Source organism: Phyllobates terribilis, unplaced genomic scaffold, assembly GCF_046119375.1.
Source record: "Phyllobates terribilis strain yellow unplaced genomic scaffold, ASM4611937v1 Scaffold_9__5_contigs__length_417890890, whole genome shotgun sequence".
Classification (NCBI taxonomy): Eukaryota; Metazoa; Chordata; class Amphibia; order Anura; family Dendrobatidae; genus Phyllobates; species Phyllobates terribilis.
In genome coordinates, this window is record NW_027362769.1 from 135,490,196 (window position 1) to 135,510,828 (window position 20,633).

The following is a 20,633-nucleotide window of genomic DNA, read 5'->3' on the forward strand; positions in this document are numbered from 1 at the left end:
TCAATATGTGAAATTATTCCATATTTTACGGTGGCCACTACTGGCTCCAAAGAGTCTATTTTCCCTTTTTTTTTTTTCTTCCGTACAGGTTTTTTTTTTATATGTATGTTCACTTTGTATTCTTAACAGGTGTCTAATATTTGTGACATTTCTTATATTTTTATCCTCTAACTTGTACTGTCATCCATTGTGGTTTGTTTATATTTTCCATTTTTTGGTTATTTTTGACATATAATGACAGCTAATTGATGCTGGGTGATATATTTGATGGAGGAGTAGTGTACAGATTATAGGCCGTCTCACACCTGCCAACTCATGAACAGGACAGCTCGGCTTTTTTGAATGTATTGTTTTGTTTACTTTATATGGAGACAGTGGCGAAGCTGTTCCAAGGCACTGGCAATTAATGTACATTTTAGACATTAAATAAATGCACTGAACGTCGTACAGAGAAATTTCATTACATTTTGCTTCTTTTTTTTTGTTTACTATCAGATACAAATTTCCTTTTTTATTCTTTTTAGGAAAAGTTGATGTTTAAAAAAAAATGAGATGAAAAAAAATGAAATTGCACTTCCAAAGACAAAAATACGCATTGAGAATCAAACCTATTTTCCAAAAATAAATGGGTGCCAATAATAAAAAAAATAAAAAAAAAAAATTGTAATTTGCATGTCTTTTTTTTTTTTAAAACTTAGAATTGTCTTTCAGGAACCAGTATATTATTAGTACGTTATCTTGCTGTGAAAAAAAAAAAGTTTAAGAATTTTCTTTGTGGTTCAAAGTAACTATTAAATTCATTGTGTTATATTTTAATAAAAAATATTAAATCTTAAAATAAAAATTTTAATCTTATTACTCATAGGTCAGGATTTCATTTCACTTACGTTTATATTTTATATTATAACATTGTGCTTCTTATTTTTTGCAGTCAGCAAAACTTTTTTTTTCTGCTTGACAAATTTAATTTCAATTAAAAAAATGTATGAAATGTATATAATATTTAAATTAAAGTGACAGCCTTCTCTTTGGCACCCACCTGTAAATTGATTACAATTGTTATATTTTCTTCCATAGGTACTGCTTCTCAACCATCAGATTGTAGATTGTTGGATAATGGTGTGGTCTTCTATAGAAATCCTTTAAAAATATATATATTTCCAGATGAGGCTCCTTTTTAGGAGAGGCTTAAAAAAAATAAAATGTACTTTCTTTACTGGTTGGCCATTACATTTTACACATGAAGACTCTTTAAACCTATTTTAAGGAGTCCCCCATTTACAGTCTTTGAGAAGAGACCTGGGCACAACTGAAGACCAGTTAAGACACATATTTTATTACTAATTAAAGGGAACCTAACAGCGGATACATAGTGTTCTAACCATAAAAAAAACATACTTTAAAAACCACTTTTCAGAAAAAAAAACTGCTTTAAAAGCTGCCCAGGACCAAGCCGTATGGATGACTAGTCGAAAAGGCCAGTCCCCGATGGATTTTCCCCTCCCATTGCCAGTGACTGACAGTTCTCTCCCTATACATGCATGCAGAGAGACACCAGTCACTCAAATGGAGCAGGCAGGGAGAAGTCGCTGGGGACCTGCCTTTTGAACTAGTCACCTGTGTGGCTTGGTCCCTGGTGTTTTTTAAAGTAGGGTTTTCTCTGAAATCCCGCAGCACTTTAGAGTCAAACATACAAGGCTGACATCTTATAGTCAATGCCTGATGCATGCTGCCCGAGGTTCGGGCAGCAAGTATCAGCTGTCAAGTCCCCTTTAAGTTTTGTTGGTAATAGAATTGTGACAACTACTTGTTCAATTTTAATGAAAAAAATGTAAAGTTTTTCTAAAATCTTAACAATTGGCCAATTATAACTTGTGAACTTGGCTGAAACATGCTGGCCAAACCTCTATAACACAATAGGAAGTTTTTTTCCTGCACAGAAAAGCAAGCTTTATATAGAAATCAAGCCATAAAAATATTCAGGGAGATTTCCAGCAGAATTTTGAATGCTGTTTTAGCCTATAAAACTTGTAATGTTACATAGGTCAAATTTCTATTTAAAATAATTAGAGGATAGTAGATATGAGCAAAAAAATGCGCATGAACCTGGTCCGGTGTCCATTTCGGTACTCCATGACAGCTGACCAGGGTCCTGCCGACTTCCTTGGAAAACCCATAAATATCCACATCCTGTGGACCTATGGTGTTTATACGGCCTCTGCAATGTTATGATGTCACTTGAGACCTTGTGGCTATGGTTTAAAGGTGCCAAAGATATCATTTGAAGGGCAGCCAAGGAAGATTGCAGGACCCTGTTCCAGCTGTCAGAGAGAACCTACATGGATGTCAGACCAGGTCATTGCAAATCTTTTTGCTCATCTCTAGACAATAACAATTAACTTTCTACCATAGCACTTTGATGGTATAAAAAAATATTATTTTTATGGCACCCACATACAAGTTGAGTGGAGTCTCTACATATATGCTCGCAAATGACTGGTAGATTGGCAACATAGGAACATAACTTTGCAAAAAAAAATGCTGAATATGTTTTGGCAAATCTTGTTAACCAATAATAACCACCTGTATAAGAACACAAATGCTACATAAAGCATGTGTAATCACTGTCAAACTGGAGTTCATTGGAACAACAGCAGCAAGTTACCATCCTCAATCTATGCAGAATTTATGCACAATCACATCTATATGCCTGAATATTTGTGAATAAACCAATAAGCAATAGACAAAAATGGCAAGTCATTGGCTCCATAGTCACCTCTGTCTTCTCCTGGACCTTTAGGACCTCTTTTTCTGGATGCGCGTTAGTAGTGTGGTGGAAATTTTGACATTACATGTACCATGGTTCAGGACAAAGGTATCACCTAATGATATAGAATATTAATATCTGAATAAGAGCTTACTCTTATGTTCTGACGACCAAGTTACTTTACTACAATGAAAATGAGTGATTGCTATATCTTGTAATAAGGAAGAAATTGTCAGCTCAGCCTGTGAAGAGGATATGCATGCCAGTTTTCACCAGAGATCAAACCAGTAGAAAGCCAACATCCAAATGAGTAAAATGAATAGATACTTTGTGTGTTTTTTTTAAAAGAAACTTCAGCCAACACACAACTGGGGACAATATACTATAAAGTTTTTAAGCGTTTAAGGCCAGTTTGGCACTTAGTCATAACACGTCTTATAATACTTTTAAAACACACCAGACACATATCTAATTTCTTATAAAGTTGACGTCAATGGCAGAGGAACACAAACAGGTTATGATTTCTAGGTGTTCTGCTGTCCATAAAATGTTGTGCAGTCTCTGGAGCACTCCAGAAAACACACATGGGCGCTTTAATATAGCAAATAGATAGTAAAGCATGACAACCCAATGAGCAGACAAAGGAATTGTGTAAGTATATTTTTAAAAACTATTGGAAAAAATGTAATTCTACGACCAAGTCAAGAAATCCGAACAAGCAAATATTTTTTTGGGGGAATATTCTTAAAAACCTTCTCCATACCCATGTACAAAAATGGGCTAAGTTAATTTTTTTATATGTAATCAGTAGATCACCTTTGCTTCCATTGAACTGAATTTATACAGGTGCATCTCACTAAATTAGAATATCATCAAAAAGTTAATTTATTTCAGTTCTTCAATACAAAAAGTGAACCTCATATATTAGATAGAGTCATTACAAACAGAGTGATCTATTTCAAGTGTTTATTTCTGTTAATGTTGATGATTATGGCTTACAGCCAATGAAAACACAAACGTCATTATCTCAGTAAATTAAAATAATTAACAAAAAACACCTGCAAAGGCTTCCTAAGCATTTAAAAGGGTCCCTTAGTCTGTTTCAGTAGGCTCCACAATCATGGGGAAGACTGCTGACTTGACAGATGTCCAGAAGGCAGTCATTGACACACTCCACAAGGTCCCAGAGTCTGGAGGAAGAGTGGAGAGGAACACAATCCAAGCTGCTTGAGGTCTAGTGTGAAGTTTCCACAATCAGTGATGGTTTGGGGAGCCATGTCATCTGCTGGTGTAGGTCCACTGTGTTTTATCAAGACCAAAGTCAGCGCAGCCGTCTACCAGGAAATTTTAGAGCACTTCATGCTTTCCTCTGCCAACAAGCTTTTAGGAGATGAAAATTTCATTCTCTAGCAAGACTTGGCCCCTGTCCACACTGTCAAAGTACCAATACCTGGTTTACAAACAACAGTATCACTGGGCTTGATTGGCCAGCAAACTCGCCTGACCTTAACCATCTATGGGATATTGTTAAGAGGAAGATGGGAGACACCACACCCAACAATGCAGATGAGCTGAAGGCTGCTATCAAAGCCACCTGGGCTTCCATAACACCTCAGCTGTGCCACAGGCTGATCGCCTCCATGCCACGCAGCATTGATGCAGTAATTGATGCAAAAGGAGCCCCGACCAAGTATTGAGGGAATTTACTGAACATACATTTCAGTAGATCAACATTTCAGATTTTAAAAACATTTTTCAAGCTGTTCTAAAGTATTCTAATTTACTGAGATAATGACTTTTGTGTTTTCATTGGCTGTAAGCCATAATCATCAACATTAACAGAAATAAACACTTGAAATAGATCACTGTTTGTAATGATTCTATATAATATGAGTTTCACTTTTTGTATTGAAGAACTGAAATAAATTTACTTTTTGATGATATTCTAATTTAGTGAGATGCACCTGTAGCTGGGGCTACAAGTTCAGTTCAAACATCAGGTCCCAGTATTATATCAAGACAGAGTCAAACTGGTTCATTGGAGCACCAAGGAATATGCTGCTGGACCCTGGGAGCTTCTTGAGCCTAAGACTGAATATGGCAAGCATGATGATGCCACTAGATTGTGCCTTTTATCCTGAGCCACAAAATACCTGCTACAGAGACTCTGGTCTAGAGTTCCGTTCTCCATTGCAGTTGGATCGGGGTCGTACCTACTTCCTCTGAAAGCACTTTAACGTCAGCCCACGTCATTTTAAGAGGGGACGTGACTAAGCATTTTTCATTATTTTATTAGTCATATTACTTTTTGGGGCCTCTATACCTTATATAGGGTAGCTATTGGATTGGGATGTGGTAACCATCATACTCTATAGTGGGAGCTTTGGGACTATCATACTATATATGTAGGGGCGATCATACTGTACATAGGGAGTGGTGAGACCCTCAGACTATGTAGGCGGTTATAGGGGCATCCTAATGCATATACGGGAGCTGTGGGAAGACACAATGTGTAGACGGAGCTGTGGGGTCCATACTGTATATAGTGAGCAGTTGGGTCCCCATATTTTGTATAGAAGAGATGTGGCGACCCCATAATTCACATTGATGCACTGTGGAGCTATAATATTGTATATACAATGCTGTAGGGCCTAATACTGAATATAGGGTAGCTGTGGGGGACATAATACTATGTATAGGGAGTTGTGGGGCCGTCATATTGCATATAGTGGAGCTGCGGCTTTCTAATTTGTTATTCTCAGTGTAGTAAATAAAGCTCCACAATGCCGTTTAGTGCCCGATTATGGGTACTGCAGATCATCATGTTGTTTATAGGGGAGCTGTGGGGACCATCATACTGTATATATGGAGTGGTGTAGGCATCTTATTTTATAGAGGGGCTGTGCGAACATCATACTGTATATACAAGAGGGGCCCAGTTCTTTTATGTGGATGACCTATCTTCTGGACCCAGAAGATGCATTGTATTACACTAAACAGCCTTAGGCTTTTTTTTACCATGTTCTTATGCCAGTGATGGAACAAATTGTTTTTCCCCTACAGTGGTGTGGGATTCCTGATTTCTTATTCTTTTGCTTGTTTTTCACACTTCAATGTTTCAGATCACAAAACAAATTTAAATATAAGACAAAGATAACACAAGTAAACAAAAAATACAGCTTTTAAATGAAGGTCTTTATTATTAAGGGAAAAAGAAATCCAAACCTACAGGGCCATGTGTGGAAAAGTGATTGCCCCCCACCCCCTTAAAACCTAAATTAATTGTGGTTTATCACATCTTTGGGAAGCTGAGTTCAGTTTCCTTAGCCACACACAGGCCTGATTCCTGCCACATCTGTTCTCAACCAAGAAATCACTTAAATAGGAACTGCCTGACACAGTGAAGTAGACCAAAAGATCCTCAAAAGCTTGACATCATGCTGCGATCCAAAGAAATTCAGGAACAAATGAGAAACAAAGTAATTGAGATCTATCAGTCTGGAAAGGGTTATAAAGCCATTTCTAAAGCTTTGTGACTCCAGCGAACCACAGTGAAAGCCATTATCCACAAATGGCCAAAAAAACCTGGAACAGTGGTGAGCCTTCCCAGGAGTGGCTGGACGACCAAAATTACCCCAAGAGTGCAGCGACAACTCTTCCAAGAGGTCACAAAAGACCCCATAACAACATCCAAAGAACTACAGGCCTCACTTGACTCAGTTAAGATCAGTGTTCATGACTCCACCATAAGAAACTAACAAAGTAGCACTCTGCAACGCTTAGTATGCAAATATATGAAATTTGGATAGCATTACTGCTCTAGAAAATAGAAATAAGTGAGAAATCTTATGGCATAAATTGGCCAATTTATGTGTACCTGGTAGCCACGGTAAAGCGTTTCTTGATACCAGGACCCTGTCAATGTGAACTCCTCTCTAAGAGACCAAAGTCTGCATGTGTATGGGAAGGCACGATCCTGCTGCAATTAAAACCACCTGTTGCCTAGAGGCGGAGTGCTCAGTCAGAGAGCCTATACATATAAACAGAAAAAACTGACCGGCACATCCAAAACAAATAGGTGTGTACAGGTGCTTACTAGGAGCAGCTATCTCCATATACAACTAACACATAAAGTAGCACTCTGCGACACCAAGTATGCAAACATGAAATACACTGCTTAAAAAAATAAAGGGAACTCTCAAATAACACATCCTAGATCTGAATGAATGAAATATTCTCATTGAATACTTTGTTCTGTACAAAGTTGAATGTGCTGACAACAAAATCACACAAAAATCATCAATGGAAATCAAATTTATTAACCAATGGAGGCCTGGATTTGGAGTCACCCCCAAAATTAAAGTGGAAAAACACACTACAGGCTGATCCAACTTTGATGTAATGTCCTTAAAACAAGTCAAAATGAGGCTCAGTATTGTGTGTGGCCTCCACGTGACTGTATGACCTCCCTACAACGGCTCGGCATGCTTCTGATGAGGTTGCAGATGGTCTTCTGTGGGATCTCCTCCCAGACCTGGACTAAAGCATCTGCCAACTCCTGGACAGTCTGCGGTGCAACGTGATGTTGGTGGATGGAGCGAGACATGATGTCCCAGATGTGCTCAATCGGATTCAGGTCTGGGGAACGGGCGGGCCAGTCCAGAGCTTCAATGCCTTCATTTTGCAGGAACTGCTGACACACTCCAGCCACATGAGGTCTGGCAATTGTCCTGCATTAGGAGGAACCCAGGGCCAATCGCACCAGCATATGGTCTCACAAGGGGTCTGAGGATCTCACCTCGGTACGTAATGGCAGTCAGGCTACCTCTGGCGAGCACATGGAGGACTGTGCGGCCCTCCAAAGAAATGCCACCCCACACCATTACTGACCCACTGCCAAACCGGTCATGCTGAAGGATGTTGCAGGCAGCAGATCACTCTCCACGGCATCTCCAGACTCTGTCACGTCTGTCACATGTGCTCAGTGTGAACCTGCTTTCATCTGTGAAGAGCACAGGGCGCCAGTGGCGACTTTGTCAATCCTGGTGTTCTGTGGAAAATGCCAAGCTTCCTGCACTGTGTTGGGCTGTGAGCACAACCCCAATCTGTGAACATCGGGCCCTCATACCACCCTCATGGAGTCGGTTTCTAACCGTTTGTGCAGACACATGCACATTTGTGGCCTGCTGGAGGTCATTTTGCAGGGCTCTGGCAGTGCTCCTCCTGTTCCTCCTTGCACAAAGGCAGAGGTAGCGGTCCTGCTGCTGGGTTGTTGCCCTCCTACAGCCCCCTCCATGTCTCCTGGTGTACTGGAAGCGCCTCCAGCCTCCGGACACTACGCTGACAGACACAGCAAAGCTTCTTGCCACAGCTCGCATTGATGTGCCGTCCTGGATGAGCTGCACTACCTGAGCAACTTCTGTGTGTTGGAAAGTCCATTTCATGCTACCATGAGTGTGAAAGCACAACCAAAATTCAAAAGTGACCAAAACATCAGCCAGAAAGCATTGGTACTGAGATGTGGTCTGTGGTCCCCACCTGCAGAACCACTCCTTTATTGAGTGTGCCAATAATTTCCATCTATTGTCTATTCCATTTGCACAACAGTGTGTGAAATTGATTGTCAATCAGTGTTGCTTCCTAAGTGGACAGTTTGAGTTCACAGAAGTTTGATTTACTTGGAGTTATATTCTGTTGTTTAAGTGTTCCCTTTATTTTTTTGAGCAGTGTATATACCACTATAAGGCTATGTGCCCACGATGCGGAAATGAAGCAGAAAATTTCTGCAGCATTTGTGCATCTCCCTGGCAGAAAAAAGGCATGCAGATTGTGCATGCGTTTTCCTGCCAATTACATGCGGATTTGAAGCGTTATTCACATGCTTTTCCACATGCGGATTGACAAGAGCTTTCCAGGCGATTTTAGCATCACTTGGAAAGTGCTTGACAACTAGGTCACACTATATAAATCCATGCAAACAGCATGGATTTATATAGTGTGACAGTAAAAGAATGTTTAAAAATAAAAAAATAAACCATACTTACCTTCCGATGGCCCGGCGTGTGTTGCTGCGCTCCTTCCTGGCTGCCAGCTGATCGCGGGACACTGCACTGAAGGGCCTACGGTCACATGACTGTGACGTCACCGCAGGTCCTTCAGTCCTGCCCGCAAGCACAGGGAAGGAGACCGGGGGCCGTCGGAAGGTGAATATAATCTTTATTTTTTATTTTATTCTTTTTTTAACAGGTACAATGGTACCCAGGTCTGGATGAGAGTCTCCTCTCCTCCAGACTTGAGTACCATCCTCACATTGAAACGCATATAATCCGTGAATACAAATGTACTGACACGGATTATATGCGTCTCAATGCAAGTCAATGGTGGCGATTATGCCGCGCTTCCGCAAAATTAATGGACATGCTGCAGATTTTTGAACGCAGCATAAACGCTGTGGAAAAATCCGCAGCATGGGCATTGACAGTGCGGCTTGTCATTGGGGACCATGGGGGGCGGATTACCATGCGTTTTTGAAGCGTTTACGCTGCGGAAATTCCGCAGCATAAACGCTTGAAAAACGCATCGTGGGCACACAGCCTAAGAAAGAGACTGGGAAAAAATGGCATGCATCGCAAAGTTAAAATACTAAAACTACTGCTGATCAAAAAGAAAATAATGGCTAGTCTTAGTTTTGCCAGAAAACATCTTGATGATTGCCAAGACTTTTGGGAGAAGACACTGTGGACTGATGAGACAAATGCTGAACTTTTCAGAAGGTGTATGTCCCAATACATCTGGTGTAGAAGTAACAGCATTTCAGAAAAGGAACATCATACCAACGGTAAAATAGGTAGTGCGATAGTCTGGGGGTGTTTTGCTTCTTCAGGACCTGGAAGACTTGCTGTGGTAAATGGAACTATGAATTCTGCTGTCTACTAAAAAATCCTGAAGGAGAATGTCCTGCCATCTGTTCATGACCTCAAGCTGATGCGCACTTGGGTTATGCAGCAGGACAATGATCCAAAACACACCAGCAAATCCACCTCTGAATATCTTAAGGAAAACAAAATTAAGACATTGGAGAGGCCTAGTCAAAGTCCTGACCTTAATCCGATTGAGATGCTGTGACATGACCTTAAAATGGCGGTCCATGCTTGAAAACCCTTCAATGTGACTAAATTTACAACAATTTTGCAAAGATGAGTGACCAAAATTCCTCCAGAGCCTTGTAAAAGGGTCATTACCAGTTATCGCAAAATCTCGTGATTGCAGTTGTTGCTGCTAAGGGTGGCCCAACCAGTTATTACATTTAGAGGGCAATCACTTTTTCACACAGGGCCCTGTAGGTTTGGATTTCTTTTTCCCTTAATAATAAAGACCTTTATTTAAAACTGCATTTTGTGTTTACTTGTGTTATCTTCATCTACTATTTAAATTTGTTTTGTGATCTGAAACATTTAAGTGTGACAAACTTGCAAGAGAATAAGAAATTAGGAAGAGGGCAAACACTTTTTCACACCACTGTATATCGACCTGGCAGCAACATAATAATCTTACGCATTCAATTAATACAGATGCTTATTGCAAAATAAAAGTTGACAAAAATGTTGAATATAATGCTTAGTTTTATTCAAAATTGCCTTTTTGTGTTTAAATTTCTTGATAAAATTCTTTATTTAAAACTTCCAGTTCGGTAAAGATGACTTTCCATAGCCATCTCATTATCATCATAGGCAGGATTCCACTGAAAGGTAACATCTCTATTATAAAGCTGGAGGGACATAGTGCAAAAACCATGAATGACAATGGGTTATGTCACAACTAACCTCCTCCCGTTCCCTGCACAGTAATCTTATCACAGGTCACACAACATACCTGCAACACTCTCCCACAAATGTCTATAGGACAGATGTTAAGCACAGGCAGAAGACGACTGTGTGACTGATCTAAAAGATATCACTGAACTGCCATTAGAAGCTTCTAAGAGTTTTAAAATTTATTCTATCAACCCTCTTGCAAAAAGTAAGTCTGGTCTTTAGTTGAAGAAGTTAATCCAAGCAAGAGGAGACAAGTCGACCTGCTTGAGACCAAGATCACTACAGAGAGAGCGCAAGAATTGTCACCACAGTGCAGTTTTTCCTCAGGTAAGGAAAGCAACCCCCCCAGACAGTCAAAGTTTCGCAGCCCACATGGGTAAGAGAGGTGCATCGCATCAGAGATTGCAAGGGGACTCTGTGTTTCTGTTATGCTGGAACAATGAGAGTAGGACTCGGGAGTTCTACACAAGTTCGAAAGCTAAAATGAAAGAGGCCGTTCCCAGTTGAGACATATAATGACTGACTGTCTGCTCTCCTGATCTACATGTCTCACACTGGTAATGCCCCCTTTTATATAAAATGAGCTCTGGAGGCAGATTCTCAGGGAGATCTATGTCCGATCCATAGATATTAACAGCTCATTTATATATTAGCTAAAAAGTGGATTTCTTTGGAATAAGACATTGGATCGCAGATGTCAAGGTATCATTTTATTCAGCTTCCTATGACCTACATGCCCATATAGACGGCTTAGGAGAGTTGAGCCTCTTGACACATGTCCTTAATAAGATGTGTGGAGTATCAATGCAAATTGCCTCTTCAGAGAAGACGAGGCTTAAACTCTAGTGCCATCTATTGGAAGTAGCAATCCTAAAAGTCAACATCAATTCTTTAATGAGCCTTGAGATTTGACTGAAGATAAAAGCCAAACCAGAATCTCAAATTACAGACAGTATTTTGGGATGTTGCCCCTTCTCAGTGTAAAGCATGAGATCAGATATGGCTTTATGAGAGGCTTATGACTGGGATCTAAGGGGTAACTTTTCTCCTTGTGTAGAGTGACATGCCTTATATGCCATAGTAAGGAGGCTTATAGGTCATGCAATGCGCCTCTGGGAAATTAATCAAATTACTTCTTCAGAGAGGAAGAGGACTTGAACTCTAGTGCCACCTATTGGAAGTAGCAATCCTAAAAGACAATATTGACTCTCTTATGATCCTTGCCATATGACTGAGGCTAAAAGCCAAACCAGAATTTCAATTTGCAGAAACAGTGTTTCGGGGTGATGCCTCTCATCAGTGAAATATCAAAACATTTGTACAAAGAAAACAAAATGTCAACTTTTGATTATACTGATTAAAGGAGGTGTCTGAGATTAGAAAAAAAATTGGGAATGACTTCCAAAAAAATAGTGCTACTGTTGCCCGTGGTCTGTGTTTGGTATTACAACTCTGCCTCATTCAGGTGAATAAACATTTAAGTACAATACCAAATAAAGTCCATGGACAAGAATGGCAATGATTCTGAAATAGCACCACCATATTCAGCACTATGGGTGTCAATGAATTTACATTTGTTAAGAACTTATCTTTGGACCAATTTAATGCACATTTGCAATAATGCAAATCTAAACTTTTGTACTCCATATAAGGCATTATTAAAAGAAAACTAAGTTTATTAACTTTTTATGTGTTCGAACAATCAGGACCTACCACTTACATGTAGACTTATATCAAGTTGTGTGGACTTCAAGAATTTCAACAGTTGTGATTATAGCAAAAAAAAAAAATCCAAAATCTTTCAGCTTTACCAGACAGCCAGACATGGATGAAACAAAGACAGCATGAAGGAGCAGCTTGTTCTAAAAAAAAACAAAAGATAAATGGAACTTTCCAAAGGTTGAGATATTTAAGGCATCAAGGTTCTGAGATGTTCTTATCGTTAAAGGCTTTTTTCCATTGATTTTTCTAGATGTCCAATGTTCGTTAAAATAACTGGAACAGTACTATGCTGGCTATATAATGAAAAAAATATATTCTGGCCATTATATTAGCTCTTTAAGGGTACAGAAGGGTACATGAACTTCTATAATTTTTTGTTTCAGCCCACTTTGTGTATACATCTTTTTCTGACTTATTTGTCTCCATCGTTACTTACTAAACACAAGCCCTATGTTGTCTGATCCTGAAGTTATTCTCCTTTCCATGTATTCCATATTTGCTGCTAAAGCATTATGTGTTAGTTCAAAGTAGAGGACAAATGGAAAAGAGTATAGATGGGTGAATTTGTTTGAGCAGAATTTCACAAAAATTCAGATTCTTCAGAATCTAAATTGTTTGCAATTCACGCCTCGCGAATTTAGAAAAATGGCAGCCAAAAATAACTGCTCATGTGTCGCTGCAGTCCCACGGGTTAACAACTGTTGAAATGCCAGAAGAGAAACAATAGTTGGGTCATTTGTGCTGCTGATGGAGATCCGAAAGGATGGTCCAAGATACAAAGTAGACATGATGCAGTTTTATTACCAACGCATTTCAAAGTCTTCAGACTTCTTGATCAGGATATCAACACAACATTGGTATTGGGTTTTTATAAGGATAGGCCTATAGGTACATATTACCAGAGTCATATCATAGGCCAAGTCATATTGAAGCAGGCCAAAGAAGATGTGTGCGATGGGGGAAGACAATAGGAAAACGTGCAGTTGAACTAGACGGTGGGCTGTGGGGGCAGCACGGCAGTTGAGCTGTGAGATGTTTTTTTTTTTTGTTTTTTTTGCATTCTGCATTTTAAGATACATTAAGTTACATTAAATGACTTAGATTCTAACCAAATTTCCCTCTCAAATTTCAATTAATTTGTCAAAATCGAAACTCAGTAAATTCCATCATCTGTAGAAGAGAAAAATGTGACTGCAAAATCTGACTTTACTGGGTTAGCTTGTAGTCTGTTACCCAGGGAACAAATGAAAAGTAGATTTTCCAGTGATATCGCTATTAAAGAAATCCATTTTGGACATTGTATTTTGTTACAAAAACTCCTAAAAATCATGGAGTCATAGGGTGTAAAGCTCCTCAGACCTCAGCAATAAGCTATAATCAGTGTGAGAACTTGGCAGTGAGTGGTTAACTACAGGTAACATAGTAACATAGTTTTTAAGGTTGAAGGAAGACTAAGTCCATCTAGTTCAACCCATAGCCTAAATCTCAATAGGTGAATCTCAATAAATTAGAATATCATCAAAAAGTTAATTAGTAGGTGTTCTGCTGTCCATAAAATGTTGTGCGGTCTCTGAAGCACTCCAAAAAACACACATGGGCACTTTAATATAGCAAATAGACAGTAACGCATGACAACCCAATGAGCAGAGAAAGGAATTGTGTAAGTATATTTTTAAAAACTATTGGAAAAAATTGAATTCTACAACTAAGTCAAGAAATCAGAACAAGCAAATATTTTTTGGGGGGAATATTCTTAAAAACCCTCTCCATACCCATGTACAAAAAATGGGCTAAGTTCATTTTTTTTCATATGTAATCAGTAGATCACCTTTGCTTCCATTGAACTGAATTTATACAGGTGCATCTCACTAAATTAGAATATCATCAAAAAGTAAATTTATTTCAGTTCTTCAATACAAAAAGTGAAACTCATATATTATATAGAGTCATTACAAACAGAGTGATCTATTTCAAGTGTTTATTTCTGTGAATGTTGATGATTATGGCTTACAGCCAATGAAAACACAAACGTCATTATCTCAGTACATTAAAATAATTAACAAAAAACACCTGCAAAGGCTTCCTAAGCTTTTAAAAGGTCACTTAGTCTGTTGCAGTAGGCCCCACAATCATGGGGAAGACTGCTGACTTGACAGATGTCCAGAAGGCAGTCACTGACACACGCCACAAGGTCTCAGAGTTCCAATTTTCATTTGAAAATCAAGGTCCCAGAGTCTGGAGGAAGAGTGGAGAGGCCACAATCCAAGTTGCTTGAGGTCTAGTGTGAAGCCTCCAAGAGGAAGATGAGCGACACCAGATCCAACAATGCAGACAAGCTGAAGGCTGCTATCAAAGCAACCCGGGCTTCCATAACACCTCAGCAGTGCCACAGGCTGATCGCCTCCATGCCACTCCACATTGATGCAGTAATTGATGTAAAAGGAGCCCCAACCAAGTATTGAGTGCATTTACTGAACATACATTTCGGATTTTAAAAACATTTTTCAAGCAGTTGTTATAAAGTATTCTAATTTACTGAGATAATGACTTTTGAGTTTTCATTGGCTGTAAGCCATAATCATCAACATTAACAGAAATAAACACTTGAAATAGATCACTCTGTTTGTAATGACTCTATATAATATGAGTTTCACTTTTTGTATTGAAGAACTGAAATAAATTTACTTTTTGATGATATTCTAGTTTACTGTAGTTCTAGTTTAGATGCACCTGTATATCACAACACCACTGTGGGGGATATGAAGCATTACACTGTTCATTCCCGAATTTATGTGCTTGTTATGTCCACCAGAGAGATTTCCATTTTGCCTATAAAATTTTTTTGGCTATCCACGATTTTTATACAGGTTATCGAGATAAAAAAATATGTTTTCAAGTGGGCTACTCTGAGAAGGAGATTCAGCTAAAGTATGGAGTCTTCCAAAGAATGCTCCTTTGATTTGAATTATACCAATAAGCTTTTCTATAAAATAGAAGAAACCAGAGAGCTTACTCAAATAAATCTTATCTTGCCAACTCATACTCTATGATGTGCAGAAGAAGAGCAAGTACCTTGAATAACTGTGTTTTTTGTTTGGCTAATATTCTTAGTCCTGTTTCAAGGTTGTTACAAAGGTTGGACATTGACTTAAAGAAGCACTCTCATTATAGTTTTTATCCTCTTAGCATATTGCAGTCATCATATTATACAGCACTGTGTACTTACAATTGATCATTTTGCCTTTCTACCCAGTTAATTCTTCTCTTTTTCCATTAGGTCTATGACATCACATAGAACAAAACACAAAATTTGAGCTTGGTTTAAAATGGCATACATGCAGCACATAAGTGCATGTTTCACAATGGCCATGAATCAGAGAAACCTACAAGAAGCAAAATGAAAATAAACCCTGCTGTAAATAAATAAAAAGCAAGGTCGGTAGAAGAATTTTTTGTTGCTATGGGTCTATTATATGACGATCCTGATCGAATCTCATCTGCTGAGGCAGAACTCAGGCGTTTGAATCAGGGGTCAGATAATGCTGAGAATTATTGCACACACTTTAGAAGGTGGGTTTCTGAAGTCAGATGGAATGATCCCGCTCTGAAAAGTCTATTTCTTGCTGGTCTGAGTGAAAGGGTTAACGATTTGCTAATTGCATTCCCTGCACCTGAGACTCTGCAGGAGGCCATGCAGTTAGCTGTTCAGGTGGATAGGAGGCTGAGATCTAGGCAGAATGAGGTAAAGACTCCTGTAATGCCAGGTCCAAGTCCACAGAAAATCTGCTCAGACGGCGGGGAACCGATGGAGGTTGGGGCGATGTCACTCCTCTCTCAGGAAAGAGACAGGAGGCTCGCCGAGGGATTGTGTCTTTATTGTGGTAAAGCTGACCATTTGATTAAGTATTGTGAGCTTCGTTTAAGTAAAGAAAAAAAAATGTCAGGTACACCCGTATAGCTTGTTTATTCTCTGCAGGAGTATTTCTTTCAGGGAGTTCTACTTTGCAGGAAAATTTGATTGAATTTCAGGTATTTGTGGATTGTGGTTCAACACTTAATGTGATTGATAAAGGGTTTTTAGAAAATCTTAGATTGAAATCCAAACCTTTGTCATCACCTATTTCTGTTATTGCAATTGATAACACTCCCTTGAAATGAATTACTCACAAGGTTGCTGAATTTCCCCTCACTATCAATGGACTTCACAAAGAAATTTTGGACTTAGTTGTATTAGATAATTTACCCTCTCCGGTCATTCTAGGATTGCCTTGTTTAAAGTTGCACAATCCTTTGCTGGACTGGTCTACTAATATGATAAAGCCTTGGAGTCCTAAGTGCTATGATAAATGTTGTAATGGTCGCATTGCGGCTGTGGAAAAAGGGGAATTACCTGTACCTATTCAGGATTTTTGGAGGTTTTTTTCGGAGGAGGAGTCACAAGTTTTACCTCCTCATAGGGACTATGATTGCGCCATTGAGTTTGTTCCAGGAGCTACTCTTCCCAAAAGTCGCTTGTTTAATTTGACTATCCCTGAAAGAAAGGCCTTGGAGGAGTACATACAAACTAGCCTGGCTGCTGGTTACATTAGACCTTCCAAATCGCCTGTGGCAGTTGTTTTTTTCTTTGTTAAGAAAAAGGACGGGGGTTTGCATCCATGTCTGGATTTTCGTGAAATTAATAAGATTACCGTACGCAATTCTTACCCATTGCCGTTAATTCCTGACTTGTTTAACCAGTTAGTTGGGGCCAAGTGGTTCTCTAAAATTGATCTCCAGGGGCATACAATTTATTACGAGTAAAAGAAGGTGATGAATGGAAAACTGCTTTTAACACTCCGGTAGGTCATTTTGAGAATCTGGTGATACCTTTTGGTCTTACCAATGCACCTGCATTTTTTTTAGAACCTTATTAATGACATTCTGAGACCTTTGATTGGTAAGAATGTGGTTGTGTATTTGTATGATATTTTGATTTATTCGCCAGATCTGGAGTCTCATTGGCAGAGTGTACGTGAAGTTTTACAGTTATTGAGCGATAACTCACTCTTTGCTAAGCTGGAGAAATGTGTGTTCGCTGTGCAGAAAATTAGTTTTTTGGGCTACATTGTCTCCAGCGAGGGCTTTGAGATGGACCCGGTGAAGGTTCAGGCTGTGCAGGAATGGCCTAGGCCTGTTGGTTTGAAATCTATACAGAGATTTTTGGGTTTTGTCAATTATTACAGGAAATTCATTAAGAATTTTTCTGTAATTGTTAATCCTCTTACCAATCTCATCAGGAAAGGTGCGAACACAGTCCAATGTACCACTGAGGCCATTGAAGTGTTTAAGTATTTCAAAGAGAGGTTCAGTTTAACCCTCATCCTTATGCAGCCTGATGAGACCAAGCCTTTTTTGGTCGAGGTTGATGCTTCGTCGGTGGGGGTCGGAGCAGTTTTGTCTCAGGAGAACAGGGATGGAGTACATCCTTGTGCCTTTTTTTCGAAAAAAATTTCGGAAACCGAATTGAATTATGATGTTGGAAATCGGGAGTTGCTGGCTATTAAACTCACGTTTGAACATTGGCGTCATTTCTTGAAAGGCGCTAGATGTCCTATTCAGGTTTTCACAGATCATAAGAATTTGATCTATTTGGATGCTGCCAAGCGTTTGAATGCCCATCAAGCTAGGTGGGCACTTTTTTTTTCTCGGTTTCATTTTTCTGTTACCTATATCCCTGGTACTAAGAATGTTAAAGCCGATGCTTTATCTCGCAGCTTCTCTCCTGCGGTCGGTTGCGAGGAGGAGGAGAGCATTTTACAGAAAGGAGTTGTGGACTCCATTTTGGAGAATGGGATTCTAAAAGCTCAAGATGATGCTCCATCTAACACTCCCCATGGGAGGTTGTTCGTGCCTAGAACCTTTAGGAGAGACTTGTTTGTGGAGTGTCATGAGTCTCGGCTGGCAGGTCATCCAGGAATTTCTGAGACTAAGAGACTTATCAGTCGCAGTTTTTGGTGGCCTGGATGGCAGAAGGAAGTCATCAAGTGGGTGCGTCAGTGTACTGTGTGTGCTAGGTCAAAGGCTTCACATACTCCTGCTGCGGGGTTGCTTTGCCTTCTGGAGGTTCCTAGTGCGCCTTGGACGCATCTCACAATGGATTTGATTACTGATCTGCCTGTATCCGAGGGTTTTCCTGTCATCTGGGTGGTCATGGACCGTTTTAGTAAGATGTGTCGTTTGGTTCCATTCATTAAGTTGCCCTGCGCCAAGACACTTGCTAAGACGTTTGTTAAGGAGATTGTCAAGCTTCATGACATTCCCACGGATATTGTTTCTGATAGAGGACCTCAGTTTTTGGCTCGCTTTTGGTGTGCTTTTTGTGACAGGTTGGGAGTCCATTTGTCATTTTCGTCTGGGTATCATCCTGAGTCTAATGGACAGACTGAAAGAAAGAACCAGGATGTAGAACAGTTTTTGCGATGTTTTGTGGCGGACAATCAAGAGGTGTGGTCCGAGTTTCTGCCTCTCATAGAATTTGCTCTTAACAATCATCCTCCTCAGCTGGGTGTTCTCCTTTTTTTTGTTGTACTGGGAGATATCCGTCTTTTGGTTCGTTCTCCAAATTGGGGTCAGCGGTGCCGGAAGAGGAGAATTTTTCCGGTGATTTGGAGAGAGTTTGGCTATTGTACGTTGCAACCTTCTAGAGGCTAACAAGAAGTCCAAGAAGTAATTTGACAGGAAACGTAAGGAGGTTTTGTTTACTGTGGGTGACATGGTTTGGTTGTCCTCAAGGAATCTGCGGTTGAGGATTCCCTCTAAAAAACTGGGTCCTAAGTTTGTGGGTCCATTTAAAGTGCTTCAGGTTGTTAACCCGTCTGCGGTTAGGTTGGATGTCCCTACTTCCTGGAAGATTAATCCTGTGTTTCATGTTTCCTTGTTGAAAAAGGCAGATGTATCTGATAGGGATCCAACTGTCACAGTTCCTCCTGTGGTGTAAGACAGCGAATATGAAATTTCTCATATCTTGAATTCTAGATGGCATAGAGGGGGATTACAATACCTTGTCTCCTGGAAGGGTTTCAGTCCTGAAGATAACTCCTGGGTAAGGGCGGATGATGTCTCTGCTCCTAGGTTTGTTAGAGCTTTCCACAAGAGGTTTCCGGACAGGCCTGGAGGATCCGGAGGATCCTCTTAAAAGAGGGGGTACTGTTAGAACCCTCCTGTTTGTTTTTTCCATCTTGTGTTTTGCGGTCACGTGACCAGCTGCCTTTATATTCCAGCTCCGCCTTTTTGGCTGTGCTGGACTTCAGTGTTGTTAGACTGTTTTGCTAGCCGGGTGCTTCGGTGTCTATCTTTGTCAGTTTTTCGTTGGTCCTTCTGGGACCTCTAGTACTTTTTGTCAGTTTCTCCTTTGGTGTTCTGCAACAATTATTTCTGTTTAGGAGGTCTCCCATTTTTGTCCCAGTCCTTAGTTCTAGTAGGGATCCCCTCCCTTTATTCTATAGGTCTTCGTTCAGACTAGCCGAGGACTAAGGTGGGTCCTTTCGCTAGGAACGGGCAGCCCGCTACATCGTAGGGACTCAGCTTAGCCTTACTTTACGGATAGCTTCTTCCCTCTTTCCTTAGTACTTGTTGCTGATCATTACAGCTCCCTCCAATAGGTATTATGGAAACAAATTTGTTCCTTTTGGAGAAGAGCTACAGTACCGTAATTGCAATACATTTTCCTAAAGTAGATATACCTATAGACTCCACAGCTTATCGTGATTGCTTTAAAGAGAGTTGTTAATCGAAAAATAACTATTTAAATCAAGCGCAGACACTGAGTGTACCCTTAGCATAGCCAAAAAGTTTAGTGCACCTTCCCACCTACTTGTTTTCCTTCAATTTCCACTCTCCTATGACTCCTGTAAATCCAAAGCTGTCCACCAAGAGAAAGAGAGGGGTGGCGGAGAGAGATGGAAAACAAAGTAGGAAGGTGCTTTAACCTGTTTGGCCACACCAAGGGTGCACAGAGCGCTTGTGCTTCTTTTGAGAAGTCATTCTGTGCTTGCAGACTCTCCATAAGACAATCCCGATAAACTATGCTGACAGAGTCCCTTTATTGAGAGGTAGTGCCCCTCAGAGGTGTTACTAAACAATTATCTACAAAGGCTATCCCTAAGGGTGCAGACAGATGGCCGTATAGATCGAACCAAGATCGGACCACAATGCATGGACTGGCTGGCGACTCACCCGAATGTGACAGCTGCATAAAAATATAAGAAGATGTCACACTCGGGTCGGGAGAACTGTTGGCCAGTCCGTGCATTGCGGTCCGATGTATATGGCCGTCAGACTGTGCCCTTACT